Source organism: Melospiza georgiana, chromosome Z (assembly GCF_028018845.1).
Source record: "Melospiza georgiana isolate bMelGeo1 chromosome Z, bMelGeo1.pri, whole genome shotgun sequence".
Classification (NCBI taxonomy): domain Eukaryota; kingdom Metazoa; phylum Chordata; class Aves; order Passeriformes; family Passerellidae; genus Melospiza; species Melospiza georgiana.
Window position 1 is genome coordinate 61,558,956 of NC_080465.1, and position 18,982 is coordinate 61,577,937.

Sequence of the window (18,982 nt, forward strand, 5' to 3'; positions counted from 1 at the left end):
GAATGGCTGAAGATACATTTATGGTATATGAATCACAAATAACTTCTGATTAACATATTGGTCACCCCTCTTGGGGGGCTCTTGTGGGATTTCTGTTACTGAAACTGATCTACTTCAAATAAATTCAGCCATTGTTGGATGAGGTTGTTTTCAAGCAAAGCTCAGTTTTCCCAGCCCAGAGGCTCTCAGAGGCTTCACTGAAGGAGGCAAAGCCTGTCCAAGGCACAGAATCATCATTTTTGACAGTTATTTAAATGAATACTTTTCCTGTAATTGCAGCTTCTTTAGATGCTTCTCAGGAAGGATTACACCAGGAAAGGATGGTCAGTGGAAAAATGTTTCTGTCTGCTAGACCTATAGATCTCAGTTAACAACTGATCAGCAGAGGACAATTTCTCAAATGTCAAACTAAGCATGAAAGACACCTTTCAATGGATTACTGCCATAGTTTACCCTACACTATGCAATGTTATCTAGAAAATGCTGCCCAAAACAATGCTTTCCCTCAAGGAATCTGCTCCATGATAATTCTCTGAATTTATCTCTATTTAAATTTAAAACTTTCCAAGAAGACAGATTCCAAAACTCTTCTTGTAACGTTTACAGGAGACTTGAAACGCATTGCAATTGTATTTGGGTTTTGTTTTCAACTTATTTTAAGGTTTTTTCTATTAACATTACATTGACAGCTTACATCAAAATAGGTGGTATAGTTCTGAAAAAGAAGTTTAGTGGGTCACACATTAAAAGTAAGATGGACATAGTAGCCTACTTGGATTAATGTATGATAATACATTAATAGCCATTATAACAGTGCATTTATTTTATATACATCATTATCTTCTTGAAGTGGTCTATGATTCAGCACTGGAACACTGAAAATGGCTTTAATCTACTTTTAAAATAGACAGAGAAATATGCCATCATACTTAAGCAAATTCATCAGTGTACAGCATTGCTTTATATTTAGTGGAACAATAGAATCCAATGTTTTATTTTTCTTAGGCTTCAGATATTGAAAGAATGGCTGATTTAGTAAGAAAGAAGTTACTATGTTTTACTTTGAAAATATTTTATTTAAAAATATTATTTAAAGCCTTTTTGTATTAAATTTTGTTACTTTGCATATTTTTTTTTCCAAAAAGGATCTATTGTAATTTAAGATGAATTGCTACTTTCCTTTTCTTCTTGTACTTTTAAATAATTTTAACTAAATATCTTTATCTGTCTTTAACTAAATTGGTCAGTAAATTCTCGTCTTTAACTAAACTGATTTTTTTTTCAGCTCTGAGTAAGGCTTACTTTCTTCAGATTTCTTTGGCTGGATAGGTATAGGTTTATATATAAGGCATGAGTTCTGTTACTTGCACATTCTCATGTCTCAAGACAAATAAAAGAATCTAGCATTTTTACTGGAACTAGGTACTCAGTAAATTGGGTAATCTGGTTCACAATTGTGGAATGCCAGTGTTGATCAAATGCCTTTTCTCAAACTGGTATGTCTCTGCTGAAATTTGTATATTAATTGTAGTGTGCTTGTGTATTAAATAACCACAAAATTGTTAAAAGAAAATTAATAGATTTCAAAATTAATTACTTGACAATTAGAAAATAGCAGAATGAGTATTTCCTATGTAAATGTAGTTCATCTGACTGAGTGCACATTTTGCACGAGTCTCCCATTTCCTTCAGTGTTAGTAGCAGATACTGTTCAATTGAATGTTCCCCCTTTCAAACTATGCTCAGTGGACAATGTTAATAACCTACTTTAAGGAATTATCTGATCTTTATCATTAGGATTACAATATTAATGAATTATTTTCACAGCATAGCTTTGAGGTGAGGGAGAGACACTAATCCCAAATGCAGAGCTATCAGAATTGGCCAAAACATTTGGCTACCTACACTGAAGTGCTAGGATCAGAGACTTCCCTTTTCATTGTGCAGAAGTACACCTCTGGTGACTTCAGTAAAGAAGTGCTTGCTACTGCAAATCAGAGTCTCTATTTATTGGGTTTGCAATCCTGGTTCAAGAGCCCTCCAATCCCCTTTCTCTTCTTCTCCTCTTTCAAAGATACCTAGAGTGGCCCAGGTCCCCATCCTCAGCACTGTCTGTGAATGATACCTGACTGACAAATCTTAGTCATCCATTGCCAAACTCTACAAGGTTTAAGAGAAATCTTTTAACACATGACAACACTGGAGCTTTATGCTATAGCTCTGAGAACTGGGATATGTTTTGTATCAGCATAACCACAGGATCTCTACTGTATTTCCCAGTAAATAAGGTGGTGCTTACTGGAAGGAACCCTAGGGCCAAATGAAGAGGGATCTAACTTTCCAGAGCCTTTCTCTTGCTTCATTCTCACATAAAATATTAAAATTAATTCCAGTCCACTATGAGATCAAAACACACTGAATTAAGTAGAAGGAAGAGTAAGGTAATAACTACCATGTTTTCCCTAGGAAAGATGGGAACTAAATCAGGTGTGACCACCTTGATAGTAGTGTTTCCTAGCTCTAGAGTGCTTGCCTCGGCAAAAACAGTTACATTGTCTTGCTAATGATAACATTATTTCAATGTTTTGCTGTGGTGACACAAATTGCATATGTGATGACTGTGAGGTGAAAAAGACAGTGAAACAACTGCAGAAAGCTGTTTCTCCACCTGATGATGTTTTGACCCTAACTTAACTGCTGGTTCACTGTACTTCAAAGAATCATGAGCATTGGTAGTGTGATCTTTCAATTAATTTTCTTTCATTTTTAGGAATGTATCTATATTCTGATGGACTTCTGCAATAAACAAAATTATTTCTATATTGTAACTGGGTAAGATAAAGCTACACAAAAGCCCACCCACCCACTCACTCATCCCTAAAAAAAAAAAACCCAACCAATTAAAACAGACAAAAACCACACCAAACAAGCAAAAAAACATACCTAATCAAACAAAAAACCCACCTTCATAAAATACCAAAACCCAGGCAATTACATAAAAAGCATTCCAGAAGACATTTGACATTATTTTAGACAAATGCAACTTATATGTACATACATAAAATAAAGTATGAAGGCAATGAAATAATATTTTAATGCCATGTTAAATGTCATAAAATAAAATTAATCATCAGTCCTTTCAAATTTCTCACTAGTAAACTGAAATTCTTGAAGAAGCTTTTATTAAAAAATATTTGCCTGGTAACATAACGTTGTGGACTCGGATTTACAGATTGAAAAACAATTTCAGAAGAATTTGGACTAAATGAAAAATTAAATTAAATGTCCCTAAGAAATATTTTTTAAGCTCTTCTCATACCCATAGTACATCATCACTGCAGGGGCTCACTTTCATAGTGGCTGTATCTGTTATTTTCTTGTCTTTACCTCAAGGTAAGTGCATTGCATTCTGTAAGCTTTGGAGTCACTGCTTTAAAATTTAACTTGTGAAGATGTGAAAATCAGCAAGGAAGTAATAAAATAGAAAATGGTAAAATTGTCCTCCTTTTAGGAAAAGAATGGAATCAAGTTTGAGCATAGCCTGGGAGATTGTAATGAGCTTTACAAAAAAATTAAAACATTATTTAATGCTAAAAATGGGTAGTATTGGAGTGAGAATGATGTCAGCTTTTTAACCAGGGGGAATGTTTAAACTTACTTTAAGAAATTCCTGCATATATCATAATTCTGCAAGAAATGATGGTATTACCTGCCTTGTTTTTGGAATCTGAAAGCATGGTGACAGCTTCAAAAGTAAGATTCCTTAATATGAAGCAACTCAAAGCTAGCTGGGTTTATGATAATCACTCAAAGCTTTAAATGAAAGAAGAATGTTTTCCCTTGTAATTTATGTGTTAAATTAGCATGCCTAAATTCAAACTGAAAAAAGAAAGCATTTGTCCAAAATTGCAGATCCATAAAAAGATAGCAATTTCTCCTCTCTTTAAATGACTACAAGGAGTTATAGTCATGAGGTATCTTTTTTCATTTTGGATCCAGTACCTTTTTTTTTTTTGGGGGGGGCGGGAGGTGGAATGAAGAAGCAATGTGTATCTATACACATATAAATGAATATGTAATTTTGTATATACATATTCAGATAATCACCAAGTCACATATCTTTCAAGCTAGAAACAGACCAGTTGTGACCTTATATATGGACAAGAGATTTGCTTATGTTTTTTGAAGCACTAGTGTACCAAATATTATTTTATGACTATCTTAAATGTTAACACTGTAAATACTTTTCTCTGATTCCTCACAAATAAGGATAATCCTTTATTTAATATCATGGATGTTCTTATCTTCTTACAATTTTGATTCTTAGAGTTTTTAACTGAGTCCACAGCAGAACTAGTAATTTTTTATTATGGGTTCTAGCTGGAGTACCCTTACATCATCTGCTTGTTTTCAATGTAGCTTTTGTATGTAAATAATGTGCTCTTCAGGTAAAATGAAGTTATTACTAGGTTCTAAGATCTTTTAAAAGTACACACAGTGTGTATGTATTGTTCACACGAAGAGCAGATGGTCTCCATCTCCTATTTAGATGGTAAAGGATCCTGATCTGAATGTAGTAAATGACAATTTAGTATTGACACTTCTCTGTAAGCCTGCCTTGTAAATTTAATATAAAGTTCTAGAGCAGGTTTATTCATGCCAGATTGTTTTAGTTGCCCCTTTCTCATTTAATTTTTTTGGGTTTACCTGCCTTACCAACTCTGCATGCTTAGAGAAGGCTGGGCTGGCTGTAAGACTGCTACACTTCTTTTTGATAAACATAGAGTCACTGGGAATGGTCCTTACCACTCTCTTTAGGCCTGTCTGATTAGATTTAGGCAGATTTGATAAATCAGTCAGCAAGTTTAGGTCCACTATAAAATATCAGGTGTACTCCAACATTCTGAGTCAGTAATTTGAGCCAAGACCATGGGATCATTTTATTTTAGGCTTACCTGTTATCTTTGTGTAGTGCGTCATCTAGCAAGCTCTGTGCTTGTCCATTTTTGAAAACATCACTATTATTTCTCCATGGAGGAAGAGTAGGATTTTTCATCTCTGTCCTTCAAAGAATGCAGGACTACATTTCTTTTCTTGAAAGCTAAAAACTGTGGAAATCAGGAGTGCAGAACATGTTCCCCCAGCTTTATAGTGAAAAAAAGAACTGATCAACCACATAACCAAGGATGGCTGTGACCTGCAAAGTGTGCTGCTGACAGACATTTTTGCATTCTTGGATGTTTCATGGTACGTGGTCTAACTTAGTGTTTCTCACACTGACATTATACTGCAGTAGAGAAGGGATTGCTAAGTGGACAAAACGCACTGGCATCAGAATGAAGGGATAGGATATCTAAAATCTCTTCTGCATGAGAATCATCTAGAGAGCTGCCTCAGAAGTTCTCACCTTGGAACCATTTTTCTGAGGAAAGACTCTAATACATTATCCAAAAAAGAACATCTAATCAGTGCCATCAAATTAATGAAATTAATGAAATCAATATATTCAATGAAATACACAGTAAAAAATTCTCAGCATCCAAAGTGGAAGAGTCAAAAGTAAGAAAGAAACTCAAACGTGGAACTGCAAAATTATTAGCCATAATTTCTAGTTTCCTGAAGCCTCAGCATCAGATCAGAAACAAAGCTATATTTCACCAAACTTAAAAAGGCCTTTCAGAGTATTGTAGAGAATTGTTGACTCTGGTTTATTTACTAGGGAAATGGTTTGAAATTATAACAAAAAAAGGATAAATGGTTGCAATAAAGCAAAAGCAAAATAATGTGCTATTCCCATATTAAAGCCAATTTTAACATATCCATCACTAAAGACAGTTAAGAAAAACTTACCTTTCTGTCCTGCTTCGGGACAAAATTTAGGAGGAAATTTCCTTAATGGGTCTCTAAAAAATGAATTCCAGCAGCTCCTCTCCCAACCGGTTGGGAGAAAAATCTCCTTGGAGAAAAGTGTAAAAAACCTGTTTATTTAACAAGCAAAGTATTCACAAGCATGAAAAAAAAATTAATCATAGTAAACAATGAAACAGATGGCATAAGACCATTGCTCTGAAGAGATGGCAAATTCAGAGAGAGTCCTGTAGTTCTGAGAGTCCTCTGTGAGTGTCAGTCTCTTCAGCCTCTCTCAATCCCCCCAGGCTCGGACCCAGTGTGCAGGCCACAGGGCATCTTGGAGGATGCCCCCACGCAATTGTCCTGGTGTTCCGCACTGGAGAGAAGCCGAACACTTCCAGAAAAAAAGACACAGTCCAGGGAAAACCTTCCTCACCATAGCTAATGAGGAAAGCCAGTGAAAAAAAGCCAAGAAAATCTCCCTGTCTCTCCCTCTGCAAAAGCCGAGAACTTGGAGAGCACTGCACTCTTTATCTCTCTGTGTCTTGAACACAAACTATGAAAATATTCCACCGCTCCCCTGTCTCTCTCTTTGTGGGCCAAGCTTAAAGCCGCAGGACCCATTTCTGAGCAAAAAGACAGATGATGGGAATATCAGCATAAAGTCACCCCAGCACACTTTCTTAGGATAAAAAGATGGATAAATAATTCTCTTATTAACAACAGATTAGGAGTCATAATAAAGCTGAAAATGTAATTTTTCACAACAGGGTGTTTCCTGGTTGCTAAGCCACCTGTCTCTGGTATTTCAAAATCCTCTCTCAAAAGTGAGTAAGATCATTTAGGGAAAAAAAAACAAAGCCAAAAACACATATGAAGAAAAACAGCTTCCCCAAACTCCCACGCTCACTTTCACTGCAGATTCCTGGCTCCTGATAGCATCACAGGCTACACATTTTCCCTACAATGAGGCTGTTGAGTGGCACAGTGTTTGAGGTCAGGATTGTCTTCACTGCTGCTCCTTATTTTCATAGTTTTTCTCCATGCTGTTGTGGGTCCTCTGGAAGCTACAGTCTCTTTGGGGAAGCACCTCCTTCTTCTGTTACCACAGTGATCCCACCATTGTTTCTCACTCCTGCTTTCTTTCCTCCTCCTCTATTTCCCCACTGTTCCTTTCACGCTTAAATATTTTTGCACAAAGGCATGACTGCTCTGGCTGAAGGATTCAGACATGGCCTAAAAAGGGATCCACTGGTGTGGAGGCCCTGGAGGGGCTTTGCCTAAGTTACACTCCATTTGCTCCTTTCCCTGTTCCTATGCCTGAACATTGGTGCTCCTGAGCCACTCCCTCCCTTTTCCCTGATTGGGCCTCACCTTTGTACCGCCCGAGGACCAAGGTCAGCCCCGGGGGCTCCTGGAGGGAGAGAGCTGGACCCTCCGAATAGCTGCCCTCCGAATGTGTGGATGTCTGGGACCTGAAGATCTCACCACAGCTGAATTAAACATTTGTGAGTATTATGCAAAGGCCCTTTTTGTTTCTCTACCCTGGACTTTGCTAGCAGCAATTCAAGCTGCAACACACTGGTGCCAACTGAAACAGCACACAGCAGTCTCACTCTCCCCTTTCAGAGGTGGCTCTGAAGCCACTTGCCACCAGCACCTGGGCACTTGCACCCAGTACAGGGATTAAGGTGGCTGCTGCTTGAAAATTTTCCAAAGACAAAACTAAGATCTCTGCAAATGTTTCTAGAAATTAGCTTGCGAGGAGACAGCAGGATAGAGGACATGCCAAAATGAAAAATGCACAATGATGAACAAAAGGAAAAGTACCTGGGACTCTGGTTTGTCAGCTGAGAACTACTCGTTATAGCACAATTTTGTCAGGAATGGTGAGCGGTTCAGTCCAAAAATCTAGGAAATATTAGGGAAGAATAGATCAGAAAATATCACTATTGTACTGTCACATCTTGAACACTAGGTGCATTGTAGGCCTTTTTCAAAATACTGAAGCACAAAAATGCAGAGAAGATTAACAATTATGGCTGAAGTTATACCATTATTTTTAGAGGAAAAGGAACTGAAAAATGAAGGAAGGACAAGAGCAATACTGTTTACATCCCTGCAAAATCAGGTATGGTACAGAAAAGGCAAGTATAGACTATTCATTACTCATGTTAGCACCAAAACAACCTGGCAGGCTCCCACTGAAATGAGCAGGCAACATTTTCCTGGCCTTTTTTTGAAGGGGAAATGCTTTTTCACAGTGTGCTTAACATCATACTGGGAAATTAATTTCCACAGGAGGTCCTTAACACCAAAAGTACAAATTAATCTGAAAAAAAATGATTAGGTGAATTAGTGGAACAAAAGTCCATGAGGACTAATGAATGTGATCACTTGGCTTGAGATGTCATAAAATTACTGATTCCTGAGAAGGAATACCAGCAGCTACCTTGTAGCAAGCCTTAGAGAGCAGTCTTTGCAGGACACTACTCAAGGCAAGTCTTTGGCCAATGATCTGAACCAACACAACAATCCTTGAACACAAAACACGGAGAACAGCCTTACTTAAACTAAATTCCACTGAAATACATATTACTAAAGAATATAGTCTTTCCATTTTACCTCCTTTTCTCTCTCTCCTTCTCCTGTTGGTAAGTTGCAGGCCTGAGTTGTGCATTCTATTCTCATTACCTTTTTTCCTCCCAGAAAATATGAGAGAGGGCAGTAGGAAAATTTTCTTAAATGAGCCAAAGTTTGAGGGCAGCAAGGGAAGACAAGCAATCAATCAATATGATTGGTAAAGCAAGCTTCTATTTATTTTGAGTACACTGGTACTTTTATATTGTTTCCAGTAATTATGCATACTTGTCGTTAGTTCATTGGTTTAATTGTCCATACATGTCGTGAGTTCAGTGGTTTGAAGCAAGAGATTACATTTACATATTCCTCCTACTTTGTGGTTTCCTACTTTGTGATTTCTATTCTCATTGCTGTCCTTGCCCTTTCGACCTTATCAGCAGGCAGGATGCAGCATATTTTGCAATGTTCCTATCATGGCGTGCAGCCTGGTTATGCTAAGTTACTTATGCTAAGCTAACACGTATGCTAAGTTAACATGTATGCTAAGTTAACATGAAGTTTGCTTGTACAACATTTCCACGAATCCATGGCCCTTTTCCTCCTGCCATTCTTCCACATAAGTTAACCTCTATACATGAAAGATAACTTAGTATGGACCCTTTCCTATAAATAGAAGTTCTCTTTAAATGGTGCGTTGTCCTCAATCTTTTTTGTGGCAAAGTGATTTAGGTCTACAAGAGTAAAAATTATTTTGCTGTCTTCTAGCGAAGTACTGTTTTGTCTAAAAATTGAAAATATTTTGATGCCCTGAGTGATAAAATAGTTCATCTCATGAAAAAGCAAAATGCATCCAGGACAAAGAGAACTTTAAGTCTATATAGAATCACAAAATACTCAAAGTTAGAAAGGACCCATCACAATCATCAATGTCCAACTCCTAGGCCTGCAAAGAGCCATCCCCAAGAATCACACCATGGCTGTGAGAGCATTGCCCAAGCACTTCTTGAACTCTGTCAGCTTTGGAGCACTTCCCTAGGGAATCTGTTCCAGTGCCAAACTACCCTGGCGGTCAAAAACTTTTTCCTGATATCCAACTTAAACCTCTCCTGACTTAACTTCATGCCATTTACTAGAGTCCTGTCACTGGGCATCACAGAGAAGAGATCAGTGTCTGCCCCTCCTCTTCCCTCACAAGGCAGTTGTAGACTGCAGTGAGGTCTCCCCTCATTGAAGAGTCTCCTCTTCTCCAGGCTGAACAGGCCAAGCGACCTCAGCCAATGCTTATATATCTTTTTCTCGAGGCCCTTCAACATCTCCATAGCCAACCAAGGATGCTCTGTAATAAATTTAATTCATACTTATATTGTGCTCCTGTAATAAATCAGTTAATTGCAGGTTATCTCCTTATATATCTACAATGAATCCTAACCAACATATACTTTGGCATCACTACCAACTTCAAATCCTTTGCCTTTTTCATCAGCAGGGGTTTTTTGGTTTTGCCTTTTTTTTTTTTTTTAATTTTAGGTAGCCTATCTTGTTATTGTTGCTGTTATGGACTGTGTGATTTATTTCCTTTTATCCTGCATTGCTCAGCATTTTTCTTTGAGAACTGATCCATTTATTGCAGAGACACCTTGTTCTAGTTAGTGATTTACCCTTCTGTGACTGTGGTTATAATACCTGTGTTTAATTATCTACAGTTTCTTTCTTCTTTTGCTTCCTAACAAGAGCATTTATGAAGCACAGTTTTCACTAGCCTTGGAGGTATTTGTCAAAATTTGCAGATCAAGCCTCTTTTCTGACACTAACTTTTTACCTTGCCTTTCATGTCATGCTAGATGTGGTCACTGAATAAATTCTGCCTGGGATATTCAAATATGTATGACAGTTATATTGCATGTTTTTAGAAAGAATGTCTGCAGTTTCACAGTCTACTTTGCATTTCCCCCTCAAAACAACCTCTTATGTACAGATCAAAGAATTCTTTAAATTTTGAGTAACTTAATCTAGCAATTTTTCCCCATATCTGGTGAATACTTCATAGGTTCCTGAATTTTTAGACATGTAGGATTTCACACATGCAATTTCTTTACATTGCAATTTGCTTTAAATAGGAAAAAACCCCCAGACTTTACAGAGGGTCAGACTGACAGATATAGGAGGGAATGTGGAGGTTTTGTTTCACTTTTGCTAAGTGTTTGTTTCATTTCTCAAACCATGTAATGGAAATATGGCATAGAGAAGTGATAGTGAGAGGAAAAAATTTAATTATCTGGGCCTGGTTAAATGTTTCACAGCATAAGGAGTCTCTGTTGCTGGAAACTGCTGAAATAAACACCTACTCCTACAGATCTCCTTAGTCACATGGTCCAGAAACTTGGTGAAAAAAGCATCCAAAAGATTGCATTGTTTTGGCACTGAAGGAGATCACCAAGAATTAAAACAAGTTCAGAAGATCAACAGAGCTAAATTTTCTTTCCCACTTTTCATTTCCTCCTAGAGGAATGAAGGAAAAGCCCAGGTATCCACTTTGGCTTTTGCTGAGAGACCTTCCCTTCTGTTTGAGCCTCATTTGAACAGCTGAGAAGACCAACTGCAAAAGTAGGTACTGTTTAAATCAGGACCTCTGGTTTTAAAGTGTTTCACTTCTCAGATAGAGAAACTCTAAGAAAGGATATCATTAACACACGGGCAAGTTACAGGGAGACTCGCAGAGTTCTTTCACTTGTGCCTGAAAAAGGGCAGAGCAGCTATGGACTGACTACCCACAGAAGAGCCTTCCCACAGGACTCATAAAAATGTGGTGGCTGGAAGAAAAGGACAGGTAAGAGCTGCAGCAGAATTAAAATGTGGTAGTTATGAGGGGCTGACTGAAATGGTAGCTTCAGTTAATATTCACTTGAGACCTGAGACAGAAACTGAAGGTCTGCTTTATTTAATATGGAAAGGGAACATACTGGTTTTCAACTGAAAAGTAAAAATTACTAAAATAACAAAGGAGTAAGTCTTGCAGTCTTAATTGATTTAAATAAATCCTTCTTGAGAGCAATGATAGAAGTTGGAACACAGAGATGCAACTAAAACAGAGAGATAGCTAAAACTTGCTAAAACTCACTAAGCCGAGAAGAAACTTGAGAATTAACAGTACTTTGATGCAACAACTATGAGTTCAAATTGGCTCAAAAAATAAAATTCTGGTCTTGAAATGTAAATATCAGTATCAAGGAGATGATGAGATACAGACTGTGAGAGGCAGGACGCCAGGGTATTACATGGTGCATGGAAACAATGGTGCCAGCCATGTGTCAGAGTTTGCATGGATTGGTCAGTACTGCTGAGCATGCACAGGGTGGGTTGAGAAAAGGGCCTGCAGAAAATGCTAATGTAGTGTTTTCAGTTATACTTTCATCGCCCTGGTGGAATATAAGAATGACCTACGGTCAAATACAGGACTCTACTGTTAGAAAATATTATTCACCATGGTTATAAAGTTTCACCTTATGAAAATGATGACTTATAACCAACTACTTTCACTTCATTGGTAAAGGATCAAATTAGTTTTGTCAGAATTTGGGTATATCTTCCAGCCTTTAGGAAGAAATAGCTAAGCCAAATCTAAAGATGAAACTGAGCAAATGACATACAATTCAGTTTAAAAACACCCTATGCAGTAGAGGAGACAGAGCAAAACCAATATGATGCTGTGGCTAATTGAATAGATGTGGGGAGTCAAGACAAAGGAAAAAAAACATTGTGTTCACAAACCCAAAGAACTGGGAGCCTGTCAGAAAAGGTGTTATCTACTGAGGATAAAAATCAAGGAGCATTTGTATGGTGTAGGATCTGCCAGTGGAGAAGGAGGTCTGTGAACGTTTCATCTGAAGAGGGTCCATGTTATCAAATTGCTTTCTGGTTTACCCTCTTGAAAGAATTTCACAGAGGAAGAGCACAGAATGTCATGTGATAAGAGTTAACCTAGCAAAGAACAAGGATTTTTTGGTAGCAAGCCTGAGCTCATTCATTAGCAACTTGCTTTCTTCCCCAGACTGAAAATGTACTAAGTTCCTTCCAAATAAATGAGTTTTTCTTGCAAAAACATCAACCTGCATTCTAAAACTATTGCCCTAACAATGCTGCTTTGCAGGATGCACAGCTCAAATCTTGACAATCTGAGATGCTGACAGAAATGCTAGGACTAATGGATGTGGGACACGTCCAGGATTAATTTGTCCAGCTCAAGATTCAGGGAAAGATGCTTCTAAATCCCATTTGCAGTGTTGTGGTTCAAGGCTAAGGTATCACAGGTGCTTTTGAAAGCTGAATGTCAATGCACCTGTAACTGCTAAGTGATACTCCTATAATATACTATAAAATCTGAAAGCCCTTGATTTGGAGGAAGCAAATGTCGCCTGGAACTCATTATAAATATTACACTGCTGTGGAAGAAAGGGCTTCCTAAGCTCATATTCTGAGAGAACAGAATGTTTTTGTCCTCTGTGCCAGCTTTGATAGTGCAGCCCTGGAAAAAGTTAAAGATAGAATCTAAAATATTAAGCTTTGTGCTTTCCAGATCAACTGCACCTGCGTAAGCAGTATGATAAATTATATAATTGTTAAATGTGATGATTGTTTAGTAATTAAATATAATTATTATATAACCATAAGAAGAATAATGAGAAACTATGTTGGAAATTCAGAGGGGGGCTAAATCTATGTATACAATAGAACAACATAAGTTTAATAATTAACATGAAAGTTATATAACAATAGAGTATAAAAACATGGTCATTTTGGATGTATGCTCGGAGTCAGATTTGGGTTGAATGTACCCCTGGCACCCAGAGCTCTTTAATAAAAAGCACCGCATATAATCCCTCCGTGATTATGTGTTTTTGAACGCCAACAGCTTGAGCTGGTAGGACTTGCCTCACTACAAAGCAATTTCCAGTCACTGCCAGAGAATATTGTCATTGTACACTACATTTCTGTCTGTTCTTCCCTCTGCTTGGCATTTTTTTATTTTGAGGAAAGAACATGGAATGAGAACAGACCTAGATGTGGGACATCTGTGTTTTGCATTGTGGAAATTCTCCACTGAGAGCAAACACAAGACTGCAGCATTTTGCAGCAGCTGAGAAAAAGAATTTCTAAGTACTTGTTTCTGGACACAAACCTAGGTTCATCATATCTTTCTTTAGCCTAAGACCAACGCACATTTTCTCACTTTCCAGTCAGAAAAAATAGGTATGTGAACATATGGAAAATATCCCAAAATTCTGCCAAGCTAAGTGGTGATTCCCTGTTCAAACACTTCAGACTCAGATTTGTCTCTTCCTCTGTAATTCTGTAATTAGAGAATATTTACATTTTGTGACTTACAGTACTTTACAAATGTTTGTTTACACATATACTTTTTCTTCCTTTCACATATTACTTTCTTTCATTTAGGGCTAAACCAATGATTTCAAAACCAAATATTTGTTTTGCTCTAATGTTAAAGTTCACAGTCTGTGATATTTACTTTCCATAACATTCCTCTGAACTATAAAAATAACAGTGTTCTTAGTTTCTATCAAAAATAGCTATGTTTGGGTTTTGTGACATAATTTTCTTTAAAGAGGACTAAAAAATAAAGTTGTCTAAGCCAAACTAAAAGGTCTTCAGCCTTTTATTTAATGCAAATCATATTTACAGAAGTCAAAAGAGTAGGTCTGAGGTTGATACAATGCTTATACTTCCTCAGAAGAAACAGTCTCAGCATTGAGGATCTTCTAAAGGATTTCTATAACTGTGTCTAGTTAAGAATTTGTATGCTTTTCCTGAGTCATCGAAATTACTGTCACAGAAAAAATAACTGCCCTCAATACTGTCTTTGAGGGGACTACAAGTAACAGGATTAGATTATTACTTCCATTTTTATGCGATGAAGTTGCATTATTTGTGATTTTTAAAACATTTTACTCCAAGAAATTTAATGAAAAATAGTAAAGAACACTAAGGAATATCTTTCTTGATATGTAATTTTAAAATTCAGTGGCTGTCTATCTTGACTATATGACTAGAAGTTAGCTGAAGGGATAACCTAACACTGCTGAAGTCAATCAAAATTTAACACCAACATCAGCAGATCAGCAATACAATGTTAGATCTCCTTCACATGACTTCCAAATGACCTGGGTGGCATATGGGAAAAGTAATTTCCTTGTGGATTTATCTTGCCCAGGTTGGTGCCAGAGTCTTCTCTGCAGACTGAAAAATTTGATGCAGGTTTTCCCATGGGAATTTAAATACCTAGAACTCCAGTCATCTGTGAATGGAACACCAAATCCTAGTTTTCAAAGAAATAAAACATAGAGGGGGGAAAAATGGACATCCTTGCCTTTAAGAGCAATGAGAGCTGAAAAGGATACTACTTACTTATTCTTAGAATGAAGTAGATGAATTGGGAGTTCTTGTTTTTAGTGCCAGGTCATGTTGTAAACCAGTCATGGGGAACTCATAAAGTAATCTCTCATAATTGCACAAAAATGTTCTTAGGAAATATATTTTCACTTCATGCACTAATGGGTTACATAGAGATATAAATAAATTAAACTAAAGCATAGCCTTCCAAATGAAGGAAAAGGTCAGCTTTGCTTTTATAACCATGGTTACTCACTCTGAAAAAGAAATCAACATGCAAACTCGACATTAACAGATGCAAAGCAAGCATTATTTTATGACTTTATGAGATAATTCTTAAACTTCATTTTTGCAGTAACAACTGAAGAGAATATTGCTATCAGGTGTGGTGACAACATTTCTTACCTACAACTAATCACACTGCTGTGCAGGGGTTTGGGATTGTGTGGAAACCTAAGTTCACCTTGCCTGTGATTCCAGGCCTCTCAGCCCTAGAACCTTGCCTAAATATTAGAAGAAAAAAATCAACCTGGACATTTTGTGCCATATAAAAGAGTTTGCAAAAGCTGATGACAACCTGTCTACATTTGATCTCACTTCTTAGCTGAGAAGGGCCATTGGAAACACCACAGGACCAATACAGGGTGTTGTGCTTAAACCCCAGCCAGCTGCCCAGCTGCTCACTCACTGCCCCACCAGTAGAACTGGGGAAGATAGTTGGAAGGGTAAAAACCAGAGAATTCAGGAGCTGAGATGAAGGCAGTTTAATAAGGAAAGCTGAAAGTCACACACACAAACAAAACAAGGAATTAATTCACTGCTTCCCGTGGACAGATAGATGTTCAGCCATATATCCTGGAGAGCAGGGCCTCATAATGCATAAGGGTAACTTGGGAAGATAAACATCAAACACCATCACTCCAAACATCCCCTCACATCACCTTCTCCTCCTTCTTCATCCACTTTGTATACTGAGCATGATATCACATTTACTTTTGATAAGTTATGGGCATCCATCCTGGTCACATCTCCTCCCATCTTACCACATATCTCTGACTTCCTTGTCAGTGTGTCAGTATGGAAAAGAGAAAAGGCCTTTAGTACGCAATAACAAAAACATCTTTATACTATCAACCCTATATTCAACACAAATGCAAAACACATTACCTTATCAGATACTATTTAACAGTCAGAACCAGTACACAGGGCAAACAGTTTCAGACCTTCCTGACTGTTTGATGGAGTAAGGGACTCTGCAGGATTCACTGATCTGAGACCACCTAAAACCAGAATAGACTCAATGCAGCTGAGTTAAACCTCATCCAAAACATAACCCTTAACCCTCAACTTTAACCTGTAAGCCCTAGGCCCTAACGCCTAACCCTACCACCCTAATCATAACCCTACACTGCAATGACCATAATCCTAATTCTAGGCACCTTAACTCTAACCAGAAACTCAACCCTGACCTCTCACTCCAAACCTAAACCCTAACCTTAACACCTAAGAGGAAAGACTTTGGACAAGATTTCACTGCAGGCATGACCAAGGACAAACACATTAGGATTAACCTAATGATAACATAGCTGTGATTTTTCTTTTTCTCTCTTTCAGCAATATATCCAGTTCAACTAATAGCATAAGGAGGCATACAGAATCCTTTGCAACTCTCATGAATACCCCCTAACTCATAAGGAATGTTTCAGCAGGGCTGGACAGTAATGTAGGTTATAATTCCCTAAGTCTTACTTGGAAATACTTTAAATAATTTTTGCTAGTTTCAAAATTTGAAGGAAAAGCTGTCCTTGTTGCCCTAATGAAAAGAGGATTGGAGGTTTCATGTAATCTGAAAGCAAATTGCTTTCTGAAGCTGTAAATGTTTATCCAGTTACATTTTAGATGTGTTTGCAATTTACAAGTTAAACTTCAAGTATGGAAATATAGCCAGAAATTTACTTCAATTTCTTTCATTTGACCTAAAAGAAACACCTAAGTAAAAAGCAGTCTCCTGGCTAAGTCATATTTTATCTTCTAGAAATAGAAATTCTTCATTCGGACTCCAAAACTGAATTATATCTGATCAATTAAGTGAATTTAGGTCTTGACCACAGGTGCAGGCACATTTAAGTAAGGGAGACAAGAGGCATGTTCTTGCAAGAAGGACAGATCAAGACAAAAAACAGACACAGCTATATGCATTTCTTACCTTGTTTACTCAGTAGGCCTGAATTAGTCATACTTCTCCATTTGCACTAGTTTGAAGGCAAAACAGTGGGAGATTCCAAGTCAGGACTACAGTTTCATAGGAAAATTTAAATAAAGACAATAGGACAGAAACACTAGCTTAACCTGACAGAGTCAGAATACAACCTGACACCCTGTTGTATTCTGGTGGTGGGAGAGCAGTCCTATTAAATGGTGGTTGTAGTCCTGTTGGAGTGATGGATGTGGTTCTGTCAAAGCAGTGATCCTGTTGAAAAGTCTAGTCCTTCTCTGGAACTCTGGTGGTGGATATGATGCTCTTTTCCTGTGGGAACCCAGTGGTACTGCTCTGGTGTTCCAAGCCTCAGATTATATACAGTTTGGACTGTTTGGTTCCCCCCGCCTTAGAGCATCTTGCAATGGGATGGTGTCATTTGTGAGTCATTCTGTGAGACCTTGATGGCCCATTAGCAGAGATAACCCTCTGAAGGGGGTTATTAGGGCTGTCTAGTGGTAGAGATAAAGAACGCTGCCTCACCTGTTTTAACATCTTACGAAGACAGTAATAGAATACAAACTTTTGGTTACATCTTACACTTTAACCTAAGACACCATTTACGTAGGTTCTTGTGCCCTTTCTGAACTCTGAACTTTTCCTCTAATTCCTTTTACTGGATCTGATATAGTTGTTGCCCTCTCTCCCAGTTGCCAACCCCTTAATCCTTTCATCTTCACCTTTCTTCCATATCAATTTCTTCTGTCATTCTCTTCTGTTAGTTTCCCAGTGTTCTCTAACCCTTATAGAGATAAGGGTTCCCTAATTTTTCTCTTCCTCCCACTTACAAAAAAACCAGGCTGTCTTGAGCCTCACTCAAATACAATATGGGAAATACTGCAGCTCATCATTATTAAATTTCAGATATACAGTCCCTATGCAGGTGATAGACATTTTGATTACAAGTAGTGAGGATTTAGCCCTCTTGCAAGGCATATTAGCTGAGAGCCATCTTGAATTAGCATTTTTATAACCAATGTTTGTGGGACTTCTGCAATATCCGATGTCACAAAAGTAAGGAGGAGATCATAACAACTGACAACATCTTCTTTCCAAGTGGTCCCTATCTGCATGATCATTCTGCTTGGAATATGGACATGGTTTGCATTTTCCTACTGTAAAAAAGCATGCACTGATCAGGGAAGTAGTCAATGCAATAAACACAATAGTGTATGTCCCTAAATTAAACATCCTTCTTCGCTGTTGCACTGCAGCTTTATCTGGGGATCTCTACACTGGCTAAATACACTACTGCAGAAAAGAATGTAAAATACAGAGTACAGCTTCATTGGGATTTAGTTCTAACACTTCCTAAGGAATTTCTTCTAGAGAAAAGTATACTCTCTTGCTATCACCCACACAAAAGAAATGACTGAAAATTTTGGATAAGTTTATTCTGTCTCCTCACTATTGATCCTGTGATTGTTCTGCAAAGCAATTACAAAGACTAAGTCACCACTGCATGCTGGTCACAAAAGCTGCAGGGAAAGTGAATGAGAATATGGATTCTGACCTGGTTTTTGTGCCTCTGAATATCATGACAAATTTAACATTCACCAACCCAAACCTTGAGTCCTATATGGTAGAATAACTATGCAAAAATGCAGCTTAGTGCATTATCTTTTATTCTGCTGCCTATGGAAAGCTGTTGCATATAATTATGAAGTATTTTATGTGATGCTACTTGTAATGCCAGTAATGCTAAAAATGTAATACTGGACTTCTGCTACAAGAGGAAGAGATAATATTTCAAGAGGTGTAAATTTTGATGAAAGTATGATATATGATGATAATCAGAAGCATAGAAAATATTTAAATTTAGGCTGTATGAGCAATTCTGTAAGTTTAAGTGTTCTGTGCACATTAGACATAAGCAACTAGTAGTAT